The sequence below is a fragment of the Myxine glutinosa genome, chromosome 3, assembly GCF_964187855.1.
Source record: "Myxine glutinosa chromosome 3, kmMyxGlut1.1, whole genome shotgun sequence".
NCBI lineage: Eukaryota > Metazoa > Chordata > Myxini > Myxiniformes > Myxinidae > Myxine > Myxine glutinosa.
Genome location: NC_136263.1, coordinates 31376417 through 31389570, shown reverse-complemented (window position 1 = coordinate 31389570; position 13154 = coordinate 31376417).

Genomic DNA, 13154 nt, shown 5'->3' with positions numbered 1-13154 from the left:
CGAAAAGTGTTTTTTCCACACGAATACAAGTGCAAAAGTGGTTTCCTGCATCAACACAAGTGCGAAAAGTGGTTTTTCAACACTATCACAAGTGCAAAAAGTGTTTTTTCCACACTAATACAAGTGCAAAAGTGGTTTGCGGCAACAACACAAGTGCGAAAAGTGGTTTTTCAACACTAACACAAGTGCGAAAAGTGTTTTTTCAACACTAACACAAGTGCAAAAAGTGGTTTTTCCACAATAACACAAGTGCGAAAAGTGGTTTTTCCACACTAATACAAGTGCAAAAGTAGTTTCCTGCACCAACACAAGTGCGAAAAGTGGTTTTTCAACACTAACACAAGTGCGAAAAGTGGTTTTTCAACACTACCACAAGTGCAAAAAGTGTTTTTTCCACACTAATACAAGTGCAAAAGTGGTTTCCTGCACCAACACAAGTGCGAAAAGTGGTTTTTCAACACTAACACAAGTGCGAAAAGTGGTTTTTCAACACTAACACAAGTGGGAAAAGTATTTTTTCCACACTAATACAAGTGCAAAAGTGGTTTCCTGCATCAACACAAGTGCGAAAAGTGGTTTTTCAACACTAACACAAGTGCGAAAAATGGTTTTTCAACACTAACACAAGTGCGAAAAGTGGTTTTTCAACACTAACAAAAGTGCGAAAAGTGGTTTTTCAACACTAACACAAGTGTCAAAAGTGGTTTTTCCACACTAATACAAGTGCAAAAGTGGTTTCCTGCACCAACACAAGTGCGAAAAGTGGTTTTTCAACACTATCACAAGTGCAAAAAGTGTTTTTTCCACACTAATACAAGTGCAAAAGTGGTTTCCTGCACCAACACAAGTGCGAAAAGTGGTTTTTCAACACTAACACAAGTGCGATAAGTGGTTTTTCAACAATAACACAAGGGCGAAAAGTGGTTTTTCCACACTAATACAAGTGCAAAAGTGGTTTCCTGCACCAACACAAGTGCGAAAAGTGGTTTTTCAACACTAACACAAGTGCGAAAAGTGGTTTTTCAACACTATCACAAGTGCAAAAAGTGTTTTTTCCACACTAATACAAGTGCAAAAGTGGTTTCCTGCACCAACACAAGTGCAAAAAGTGGTTTTTCAACACTAAAACAAGTGCGAAAAGTGGTTTTTCAACACTAACACAAGTGCGAAAAGTGTTTTTTCCACACTAATACAAGTGCAAAAGTGGTTTCCTGCAACAACACAAGTGCGAAAAGTGGTTTTTCAACACTAACACAAGTGCGAAAAGTGGTTTTTCAACACTATCACAAATGCAAAAAGTGTTTTTTCCATACTAATACAAGTGCAAAAGTGGTTTCCTGCACCAACACAAGTGTGAAAAGTGGTTTTTCAACACTAAAACAAGTGCGAAAAGTGGTTTTTCAACACTAACACAAGTGCGAAAAGTTGTTTTTCAACACTATCACAAGTGCAAAAAGTGTTTTTTCCACACTAATACAAGTGCAAAAGTGGTTTCCTGCACCAACACAAGCGCGAAAAGTGGTTTTTCAACACTAACACAAGTGCGAAAAGTGGTTTTTCAACACTAACACAAGTGCGAAAAGTGGTTTATCAACACTATCACAAGTGCAAAAAGTGTTTTTTTCACAATAATACAAGTGCAAAAGTGGTTTCCTGCACCAACACAAGTGCGAAAAGTGGTTTTTCAACACTATCACAAGTGCAAAAAGTGTTTTTTCCACACTAATACAAGTGCAAAAGTGGTTTCCTGGACCAACACAAGTGCCGAAAGTGGTTTTTCAACACGAACAAAAGTGCAAAAAGTGGTTTTTCAACACTAACACAAGTGCGAAAAGTGGTTTTTCAACACTAACACAAGTGCGAAAAGTGGTTTTTCAACACTAACACAAGTGCGAAAAGTGTTTTTTCCACACGAATACAAGTGCAAAAGTGGTTTCCTGCATCAACACAAGTGCGAAAAGTGGTTTTTCAACACTATCACAAGTGCAAAAAGTGTTTTTTCCACACTAATACAAGTGCAAAAGTGGTTTGCGGCAACAACACAAGTGCGAAAAGTGGTTTTTCAACACTAACACAAGTGCGAAAAGTGTTTTTTCAACACTAACACAAGTGCAAAAAGTGGTTTTTCCACAATAACACAAGTGCGAAAAGTGGTTTTTCCACACTAATACAAGTGCAAAAGTAGTTTCCTGCACCAACACAAGTGCGAAAAGTGGTTTTTCAACACTAACACAAGTGCGAAAAGTGGTTTTTCAACACTACCACAAGTGCAAAAAGTGTTTTTTCCACACTAATACAAGTGCAAAAGTGGTTTCCTGCACCAACACAAGTGCGAAAAGTGGTTTTTCAACACTAACACAAGTGCAAAAAGTGGTTTTTCAACACGAACACAAGTGCGAAAAGTGTTTTTCCACACTAATACAAGTGCAAAAGTGGTTTCCTGCACCAACACAAGTGCGAAAAGATGTTTTTCAACACTAACACTTGTGCGAAAAGTGGTTTTTCAACACTATCACAAGTGCAAAAAGTGTTTTTTCCACACTAATACAAGTGCAAAAGTGGTTTCCTGCACCAACACAAGTGCGAAAAGTGGTTTTTCAACACTAACACAAGTGCGAAAAGTGGTTTTTCAACACTATCACAAGTGCAAAAAGTATTTTTTCCACACTAATACAAGTGCAAAAGTGGTTTCCTGCATCAACACAAGTGCGAAAAGTGGTTTTTCAACACTAACACAAGTGCGAAAAGTGGTTTTTCAACACTAACACAAGTGCGAAAAGTGGTTTTTCAACACTAACAAAAGTGCGAAAAGTGGTTTTTCAACACTAACACAAGTGTCAAAAGTGGTTTTTCCACACTAATACAAGTGCAAAAGTGGTTTCCTGCACCAACACAAGTGCGAAAAGTGGTTTTTCAACACTATCACAAGTGCAAAAAGTGTTTTTTCCACACTAATACAAGTGCAAAAGTGGTTTCCTGCACCAACACAAGTGCAAAAAGTGGTTTTTCAACAATAACACAAGGGCGAAAAGTGGTTTTTCCACACTAATACAAGTGCAAAAGTGGTTTCCTGCACCAACACAAGTGCGAAAAGTGGTTTTTCAACACTAACACAAGTGCGAAAAGTGGTTTTTCAACACTATCACAAGTGCAAAAAGTGTTTTTTCCACACTAATACAAATGCAAAAGTGGTTTCCTGCACCAACACAAGTGCAAAAAGTGGTTTTTCAACACTAAAACAAGTGCGAAAAGTGGTTTTTCAACACTAACACAAGTGCGAAAAGTGTTTTTTCCACACTAATACAAGTGCAAAAGTGGTTTCCTGCAACAACACAAGTGCGAAAAGTGGTTTTTCAACACTAACACAAGTGCGAAAAGTGGTTTTTCAACACTATCACAAATGCAAAAAGTGTTTTTTCCATACTAATACAAGTGCAAAAGTGGTTTCCTGCACCAACACAAGTGCGAAAAGTGGTTTTTCAACACTAACACAAGTGCGAAAAGTGGTTTTTCAACACTAACACAAGTGCGAAAAGTGGATTTTCAACACTATCACAAGCGCAAAAAGTGTTTTTTCCACACTAATACAAGTGCAAAAGTGGTTTCCTGCACGAACACAAGTGTGAAAAGTGGTTTTTCAACACTAAAACAAGTGCGAAAAGTGGTTTTTCAACACTAACACAAGTGCGAAAAGTTGTTTTTCAACACTATCACAAGTGCAAAAAGTGTTTTTTCCACACTAATACAAGTGCAAAAGTGGTTTCCTGCACCAACACAAGCGCGAAAAGTGGTTTTTCAACACTAACACAAGTGCGAAAAGTGGTTTTTCAACACTAACACAAGTGCGAAAAGTGGTTTATCAACACTATCACAAGTGCAAAAAGTGTTTTTTCCACAATAATACAAGTGCAAAAGTGGTTTCCTGCACCAACACAAGTGCGAAAAGTGGTTTTTCAACACTATCACAAGTGCAAAAAGTGTTTTTTCCACACTAATACAAGTGCAAAAGTGGTTTCCTGGACCAACACAAGTGCGAAAAGTGGTTTTTCAACACTAACACAAATGCAAAAAGTGGTTTTTCAACACTAACACAAGTGCGAAAAGTGGTTTTTCAACATTAACACAAGTGCGAAAAGTGGTTTTTCAACACTAACACAAGTGCGAAAAGTGTTTTTTCCACACGAATACAAGTGCAAAAGTGGTTTCCTGCATCAACACAAGTGCGAAAAGTGGTTTTTCAACACTATCACAAGTGCAAAAAGTGTTTTTTCCACACTAATACAAGTGCAAAAGTGGTTTGCGGCAACAACACAAGTGCGAAAAGTGGTTTTTCAACACTAACACAAGTGCGAAAAGTGTTTTTTCAACACTAACACAAGTGCAAAAAGTGGTTTTTCCACAATAACACAAGTGCGAAAAGTGGTTTTTCCACACTAATACAAGTGCAAAAGTAGTTTCCTGCACCAACACAAGTGCGAAAAGTGGTTTTTCAACACTAACACAAGTGCGAAAAGTGGTTTTTCAACACTATCACAAGTGCAAAAAGTGTTTTTTCCACACTAATACAAGTGCAAAAGTGGTTTCCTGCACCAACACAAGTGCGAAAAGTGGTTTTTCAACACTAACACAAGTGCAAAAAGTGGTTTTTCAACACGAACACAAGTGCGAAAAGTGTTTTTTCCACACTAATACAAGTGCAAAAGTGGTTTCCTGCACCAACACAAGTGCAAAAAGATGTTTTTCAACACTAACACTTGTGCGAAAAGTGGTTTTTCAACACTATCACAAGTGCAAAAAGTGTTTTTTCCACACTAATACAAGTGCAAAAGTGGTTTCCTGCACCAACACAAGTGCGAAAAGTGGTTTTTCAACACTAACACAAGTGCGAAAAGTGGTTTTTCAACACTATCACAAGTGCAAAAAGTGTTTTTTCCACACTAATACAAGTGCAAAAGTGGTTTCCTGCAGCAACACAAGTGTGAAAAGTGGTTTTTCAACACTAACACAAGTGCGAAAAGTGGTTTTTCAACACTAACACAAGTGCGAAAAGTGGTTTTTCAACACTAACACAAGAGCGAAAAGTGTTTTTTCCACACTAATACAAGTGCAAAAGTGGTTTCCTGCACCAACACAAGTGCGAAAAGTGGTTTTTCAACACTAACACAAGTGCGAAAAGTGGTTTTTCAACACTATCACAAGTGCAAAAAGTGTTTTTTCCACACTAATACAAGTGCAAAAGTGGTTTCCTGCACCCAACACAAGTGCAAAAAGTGGTTTTTCAACACTAACACAAGTGCGAAAAGTGGTTTTTCAACACTATCACAAGTGCAAAAAGTGTTTTTTCCACACTAATACAAGTGCAAAAGTGGTTTCCTGCACCAACACAAGTGCGAAAAGTGGTTTTTCAACACTAACACAAGTGCAAAAAGTGGTTTTTCAACACTAACACAAGTGCGAAAAGTGTTTTTTCAACACTATCACAAGTGCAAAAAGTGTTTTTTCCACACTAATACAAGTGCAAAAGTGGTTTCCTGCACCAATACAAGTGCGAAAAGTGGTTTTTCAACACTAACACAAGTGCGAAAAGTGGTTTTTCAACACTAACACAAGTGCGAAAAGTGGGTTTTTCCACACTAATACAAGTGCAAAAGTGGTTTCCTGCACCAACTCAAGTGTGAAAAGTGGTTTTTCAACACTAACACAAGTGGGAAAAGTGGTTTTTCAACACTAACATAAGTGCGAAAAGTGGTTTTTCCACACTAATACAAGTGCAAAAGTGGTTTTCTGCACCAACACAAGTGGGGAACGTGGTTTTTCAACACTAACACAAGTGCGAAAAGTGGTTTTTCAACACTAACACAAGTGCGAAAAGTGGTTTTTCAACACTATCACAAGTGCAAAAAGTGTTTTCCACACTAATACAAGTGCAAAAGTGGTTTCCTGCACCAACACAAGTGCGAAAAGTTGTTTTTCAACACTAACACAAGTGCGAAAAGTGGTTTTTCAACACTAACACAAGTGGGAAAAGTGTTTTTTCCACACTAATACAAGTGCAAAAGTGGTTTCCTGCATCAACACAAGTGCGAAAAGTGGTTTTTCAACACTAACACAAGTGCGAAAAGTGGTTTTTCAACACTAACACAAGTGCGAAAAGTGGTTTTTCAACACTAACAAAAATGCGATAAGTGGTTTTTCAACACTAACACAAGTGCCAAAAGTGGTTTTTCCACACTAATTCAAGTGCAAAAGTGGTTTCCTGCACCAACACAAGTGCGAAAAGTGGTTTTTCAACACTATCACAAGTGCGAAAAGTGGTTTTTCAACACTAACACAAGTGCGAAAAGTGGTTTTTCAACACTAACACAAGTGCAAAAAGTGGTTTTTCCACACTAATACAAGTGTAAAAGTGGTTTGCGGCAACAACACAAGTGCGAAAAGTGGTTTTTCAACACTAACACAAGTGCGAAAAGTGTTTTTTCAACACTAACACAAGTGCAAAAAGTGGTTTTTCCACAATAACACAAGTGCGAAAAGTGGTTTTTCCACACTAATACAAGTGCAAAAGTAGTTTCCTGCACCAACACAAGTGCGAAAAGTGGTTTTTCAACACTAACACAAGTGCGAAAAGTGGTTTTTCAACACTTCCACAAGTGCAAAAAGTGTTTTTTCCACACTAATACAAGTGCAAAAGTGGTTTCCTGCACCAACACAAGTGCGAAAAGTGGTTTTTCAACACTAACACAAGTGCAAAAAGTGGTTTTTCAACACGAACACAAGTGCGAAAAGTGTTTTTCCACACTAATACAAGTGCAAAATTGGTTTCCTGCACCAACACAAGTGCGAAAAGATGTTTTTCAACACTAACACTTGTGCGAAAAGTGGTTTTTCAACACTATCACAAGTGCAAAAAGTGTTTTTTCCACACTAATACAAGTGCAAAAGTGGTTTCCTGCACCAACACAAGTGCGAAAAGTGGTTTTTCAACACTAACACAAGTGCGAAAAGTGGTTTTTCAACACTATCACAAGTGCAAAAAGTGTTTTTTCCACACTAATACAAGTGCAAAAGTGGTTTCCTGCAGCAACACAAGTGCGAAAAGTGGTTTTTCAACACTAACACAAGTGCGAAAAGTGGTTTTTCAACACTATCACAAGTGCAAAAAGTGTTTTTTCCACACTAATACAAGTGCAAAAGTGGTTTCCTGCACCAACACAAGTGCGAAAAGTGGTTTTTCAACACTAACACAAGTGCGAAAAGTGGTTTTTCAACACTAACACAAGTGGGAAAAGTATTTTTTCCACACTAATACAAGTGCAAAAGTGGTTTCCTGCATCAACACAAGTGCGAAAAGTGGTTTTTCAACACTAACACAAGTGCGAAAAGTGGTTTTTCAACACTAACACAAGTGCGAAAAGTGGTTTTTCAACACTAACAAAAGTGCGAAAAGTGGTTTTTCAACACTAACACAAGTGTCAAAAGTGGTTTTTCCACACTAATACAAGTGCAAAAGTGGTTTCCTGCACCAACACAAGTGCGAAAAGTGGTTTTTCAACACTATCACAAGTGCAAAAAGTGTTTTTTCCACACTAATACAAGTGCAAAAGTGGTTTCCTGCACCAACACAAGTGCGAAAAGTGGTTTTTCAACACTAACACAAGTGCGAAAAGTGGTTTTTCAACACTATCACAAGTGCAAAAAGTGTTTTTTCCACACTAATACAAGTGCAAAAGTGGTTTCCTGCACCAACACAAGTGCGAAAAGTGGTTTTTCAACACTAACACAAGTGCAAAAAGTGGTTTTTCAACACGAACACAAGTGCGAAAAGTGTTTTTCCACACTAATACAAGTGCAAAAGTGGTTTCCTGCACCAACACAAGTGCGAAAAGATGTTTTTCAACACTAACACTTGTGCGAAAAGTGGTTTTTCAACACTATCACAAGTGCAAAAAGTGTTTTTTCCACACTAATACAAGTGCAAAAGTGGTTTCCTGCACCAACACAAGTGCGAAAAGTGGTTTTTCAACACTAACACAAGTGCGAAAAGTGGTTTTTCAACACTATCACAAGTGCAAAAAGTATTTTTTCCACACTAATACAAGTGCAAAAGTGGTTTCCTGCATCAACACAAGTGCGAAAAGTGGTTTTTCAACACTAACACAAGTGCGAAAAGTGGTTTTTCAACACTAACACAAGTGCGAAAAGTGGTTTTTCAACACTAACAAAAGTGCGAAAAGTGGTTTTTCAACACTAACACAAGTGTCAAAAGTGGTTTTTCCACACTAATATAAGTGCAAAAGTGGTTTCCTGCACCAACACAAGTGCGAAAAGTGGTTTTTCAACACTATCACAAGTGCAAAAAGTGTTTTTTCCACACTAATACAAGTGCAAAAGTGGTTTCCTGCACCAACACAAGTGCAAAAAGTGGTTTTTCAACAATAACACAAGGGCAAAAAGTGGTTTTTCCACACTAATACAAGTGCAAAAGTGGTTTCCTGCACCAACACAAGTGCGAAAAGTGGTTTTTCAACACTAACACAAGTGCGAAAAGTGGTTTTTCAACACTATCACAAGTGCAAAAAGTGTTTTTTCCACACTAATACAAATGCAAAAGTGGTTTCCTGCACCAACACAAGTGCAAAAAGTGGTTTTTCAACACTAAAACAAGTGCGAAAAGTGGTTTTTCAACACTAACACAAGTGCGAAAAGTGTTTTTTCCACACTAATACAAGTGCAAAAGTGGTTTCCTGCAACAACACAAGTGCGAAAAGTGGTTTTTCAACACTAACACAAGTGCGAAAAGTGGTTTTTCAACACTATCACAAATGCAAAAAGTGTTTTTTCCATACTAATACAAGTGCAAAAGTGGTTTCCTGCACCAACACAAGTGCGAAAAGTGGTTTTTCAACACTAACACAAGTGCGAAAAGTGGTTTTTCAACACTAACACAAGTGCGAAAAGTGGATTTTCAACACTATCACAAGCGCAAAAAGTGTTTTTTCCACACTAATACAAGTGCAAAAGTGGTTTCCTGCACGAACACAAGTGTGAAAAGTGGTTTTTCAACACTAAAACAAGTGCGAAAAGTGGTTTTTCAACACTAACACAAGTGCGAAAAGTTGTTTTTCAACACTATCACAAGTGCAAAAAGTGTTTTTTCCACACTAATACAAGTACAAAAGTGGTTTCCTGCACCAACACAAGCGCGAAAAGTGGTTTTTCAACACTAACACAAGTGCGAAAAGTGGTTTTTCAACACTAACACAAGTGCGAAAAGTGGTTTATCAACACTATCACAAGTGCAAAAAGTGTTTTTTCCACAATAATACAAGTGCAAAAGTGGTTTCCTGCACCAACACAAGTGCGAAAAGTGGTTTTTCAACACTATCACAAGTGCAAAATGTGTTTTTTCCACACTAATACAAGTGCAAAAGTGGTTTCCTGGACCAACACAAGTGCGAAAAGTGGTTTTTCAACACTAACACAAGTGCAAAAAGTGGTTTTTCAACACTAACACAAGTGCGAAAAGTGGTTTTTCAACATTAACACAAGTGGGAAAAGTGGTTTTTCAACACTAACACAAGTGCGAAAAGTGTTTTTTCCACACGAATACAAGTGCAAAAGTGGTTTCCTGCATCAACACAAGTGCGAAAAGTGGTTTTTCAACACTATCACAAGTGCAAAAAGTGTTTTTTCCACACTAATACAAGTGCAAAAGTGGTTTGCGGCAACAACACAAGTGCGAAAAGTGGTTTTTCAACACTAACACAAGTGCGAAAAGTGTTTTTTCAACACTAACACAAGTGCAAAAAGTGGTTTTTCCACAATAACACAAGTGCGAAAAGTGGTTTTTCCACACTAATACAAGTGCAAAAGTAGTTTCCTGCACCAACACAAGTGCGAAAAGTGGTTTTTCAACACTAACACAAGTGCAAAAAGTGGTTTTTCAACACTATCACAAGTGCAAAAAGTGTTTTTTCCACACTAATACAAGTGCAAAAGTGGTTTCCTGCACCAACACAAGTGCGAAAAGTGGTTTTTCAACACTAACACAAGTGCAAAAAGTGGTTTTTCAACACGAACACAAGTGCGAAAAGTGTTTTTTCCACACTAATACAAGTGCAAAAGTGGTTTCCTGCACCAACACAAGTGCAAAAAGATGTTTTTCAACACTAACACTTGTGCGAAAAGTGGTTTTTCAACACTATCACAAGTGCAAAAAGTGTTTTTTCCACACTAATACAAGTGCAAAAGTGGTTTCCTGCACCAACACAAGTGCGAAAAGTGGTTTTTCAACACTAACACAAGTGCGAAAAGTGGTTTTTCAACACTATCACAAGTGCAAAAAGTGTTTTTTCCACACTAATACAAGTGCAAAAGTGGTTTCCTGCAGCAACACAAGTGTGAAAAGTGGTTTTTCAACACTAACACAAGTGCGAAAAGTGGTTTTTCAACACTAACACAAGTGCGAAAAGTGGTTTTTCAACACTAACACAAGAGCGAAAAGTGTTTTTTCCACACTAATACAAGTGCAAAAGTGGTTTCCTGCACCAACACAAGTGCGAAAAGTGGTTTTTCAACACTAACACAAGTGCGAAAAGTGGTTTTTCAACACTATCACAAGTGCAAAAAGTGTTTTTTCCACACTAATACAAGTGCAAAAGTGGTTTCCTGCACCCAACACAAGTGCAAAAAGTGGTTTTTCAACACTAACACAAGTGCGAAAAGTGGTTTTTCAACACTATCACAAGTGCAAAAAGTGTTTTTTCCACACTAATACAAGTGCAAAAGTGGTTTCCTGCACCAACACAAGTGCGAAAAGTGGTTTTTCAACACTAACACAAGTGCAAAAAGTGGTTTTTCAACACTAACACAAGTGCGAAAAGTGTTTTTTCAACACTATCACAAGTGCAAAAAGTGTTTTTTCCACACTAATACAAGTGCAAAAGTGGTTTCCTGCACCAATACAAGTGCGAAAAGTGGTTTTTCAACACTAACACAAGTGCGAAAAGTGGTTTTTCAACACTAACACAAGTGCGAAAAGTGGTTTTTCCACACTAATACAAGTGCAAAAGTGGTTTCCTGCACCAACTCAAGTGTGAAAAGTGGTTTTTCAACACTAACACAAGTGGGAAAAGTGGTTGTTCAACACTAACATAAGTGCGAAAAGTGGTTTTTCCACACTAATACAAGTGCAAAAGTGGTTTTCTGCACCAACACAAGTGGGGAACGTGGTTTTTCAACACTAACACAAGTGCGAAAAGTGGTTTTTCAACACTAACACAAGTGCGAAAAGTGGTTTTTCAACACTATCACAAGTGCAAAAAGTGTTTTCCACACTAATACAAGTGCAAAAGTGGTTTCCTGCACCAACACAAGTGCGAAAAGTGGTTTTTCAACACTAACACAAGTGCGAAAAGTGGTTTTTCAACACTAACACAAGTGGGAAAAGTGTTTTTTCCACACTAATACAAGTGCAAAAGTGGTTTCCTGCATCAACACAAGTGCGAAAAGTGGTTTTTCAACACTAACACAAGTGCGAAAAGTGGTTTTTCAACACTAACAAAAATGCGAAAAGTGGTTTTTCAACACTAACACAAGTGCCAAAAGTGGTTTTTCCACACTAATTCAAGTGCAAAAGTGGTTTCCTGCACCAACACAAGTGCGAAAAGTGGTTTTTCAACACTATCACAAGTGCGAAAAGTGGTTTTTCAACACTAACACAAGTGCGAAAAGTGGTTTTTCAACACTAACACAAGTGCAAAAAGTGGTTTTTCCACACTAATACAAGTGCAAAAGTTGTTTGCGGCAACAACACAAGTGCGAAAAGTGGTTTTTCAACACTAACACAAGTGCGAAAAGTGTTTTTTCAACACTATCACAAGTGCAAAAAGTGGTTTTTCCACAATAACACAAGTGCGAAAAGTGGTTTTTCCACACTAATACAAGCGCAAAAGTAGTTTCCTGCACCAACACAAGTGCGAAAAGTGGTTTTTCAACACTAACACAAGTGCGAAAAGTGGTTTTTCAACACTACCACAAGTGCAAAAAGTGTTTTTTCCACACTAATACAAGTGCAAAAGTGGTTTCCTGCACCAACACAAGTGCGAAAAGTGGTTTTTCAACACTAACACAAGTGCAAAAAGTGGTTTTTCAACACGAACACAAGTGCGAAAAGTGTTTTTCCACACTAATACAAGTGCAAAATTGGTTTCCTGCACCAACACAAGTGCGAAAAGATGTTTTTCAACACTAACACTTGTGCGAAAAGTGGTTTTTCAACACTATCACAAGTGCAAAAAGTGTTTTTTCCACACTAATACAAGTGCAAAAGTGGTTTCCGAACCAACACAAGTGCGAAAAGTGGTTTTTCAACACTAACACAAGTGCGAAAAGTGGTTTTTCAACACTATCACAAGTGCAAAAAGTGTTTTTTCCACACTAATACAAGTGCAAAAGTGGTTTCCTGCAGCAACACAAGTGTGAAAAGTGGTTTTTCAACACTAACACAAGTGCGAAAAGTGGTTTTTCAACACTATCACAAGTGCAAAAAGTGTTTTTTCCACACTAATACAAGTGCAAAAGTGGTTTCCTGCACCAACACAAGTGCGAAAAGTGGTTTTTCAACACTAACACAAGTGCGAAAAGTGGTTTTTCAACACTAACACAAGTGGGAAAAGTATTTTTTCCACACTAATACAAGTGCAAAAGTGGTTTCCTGCATCAACACAAGTGCGAAAAGTGGTTTTTCAACACTAACACAAGTGCGAAAAGTGGTTTTTCAACACTAACACAAGTGCGAAAAGTGGTTTTTCAACACTAACAAAAGTGCGAAAAGTGGTTTTTCAACACTAACACAAGTGTCAAAAGTGGTTTTTCCACACTAATACAAGTGCAAAAGTGGTTTCCTGCACCAACACAAGTGCGAAAAGTGGTTTTTCAACACTATCACAAGTGCAAAAAGTGTTTTTTCCACACTAATACAAGTGCAAAAGTGGTTTCCTGCACCAACACAAGTGCGAAAAGTGGTTTTTCAACACTAACACAAGTGCGAAAAGTGGTTTTTCAACACTATCACAAGTGCAAAAAGTGTTTTTTCCACACTAATACAAATGCAAAAGTGGTTTCCTGCACCAACACAAGTGCAAAAAGTGGTT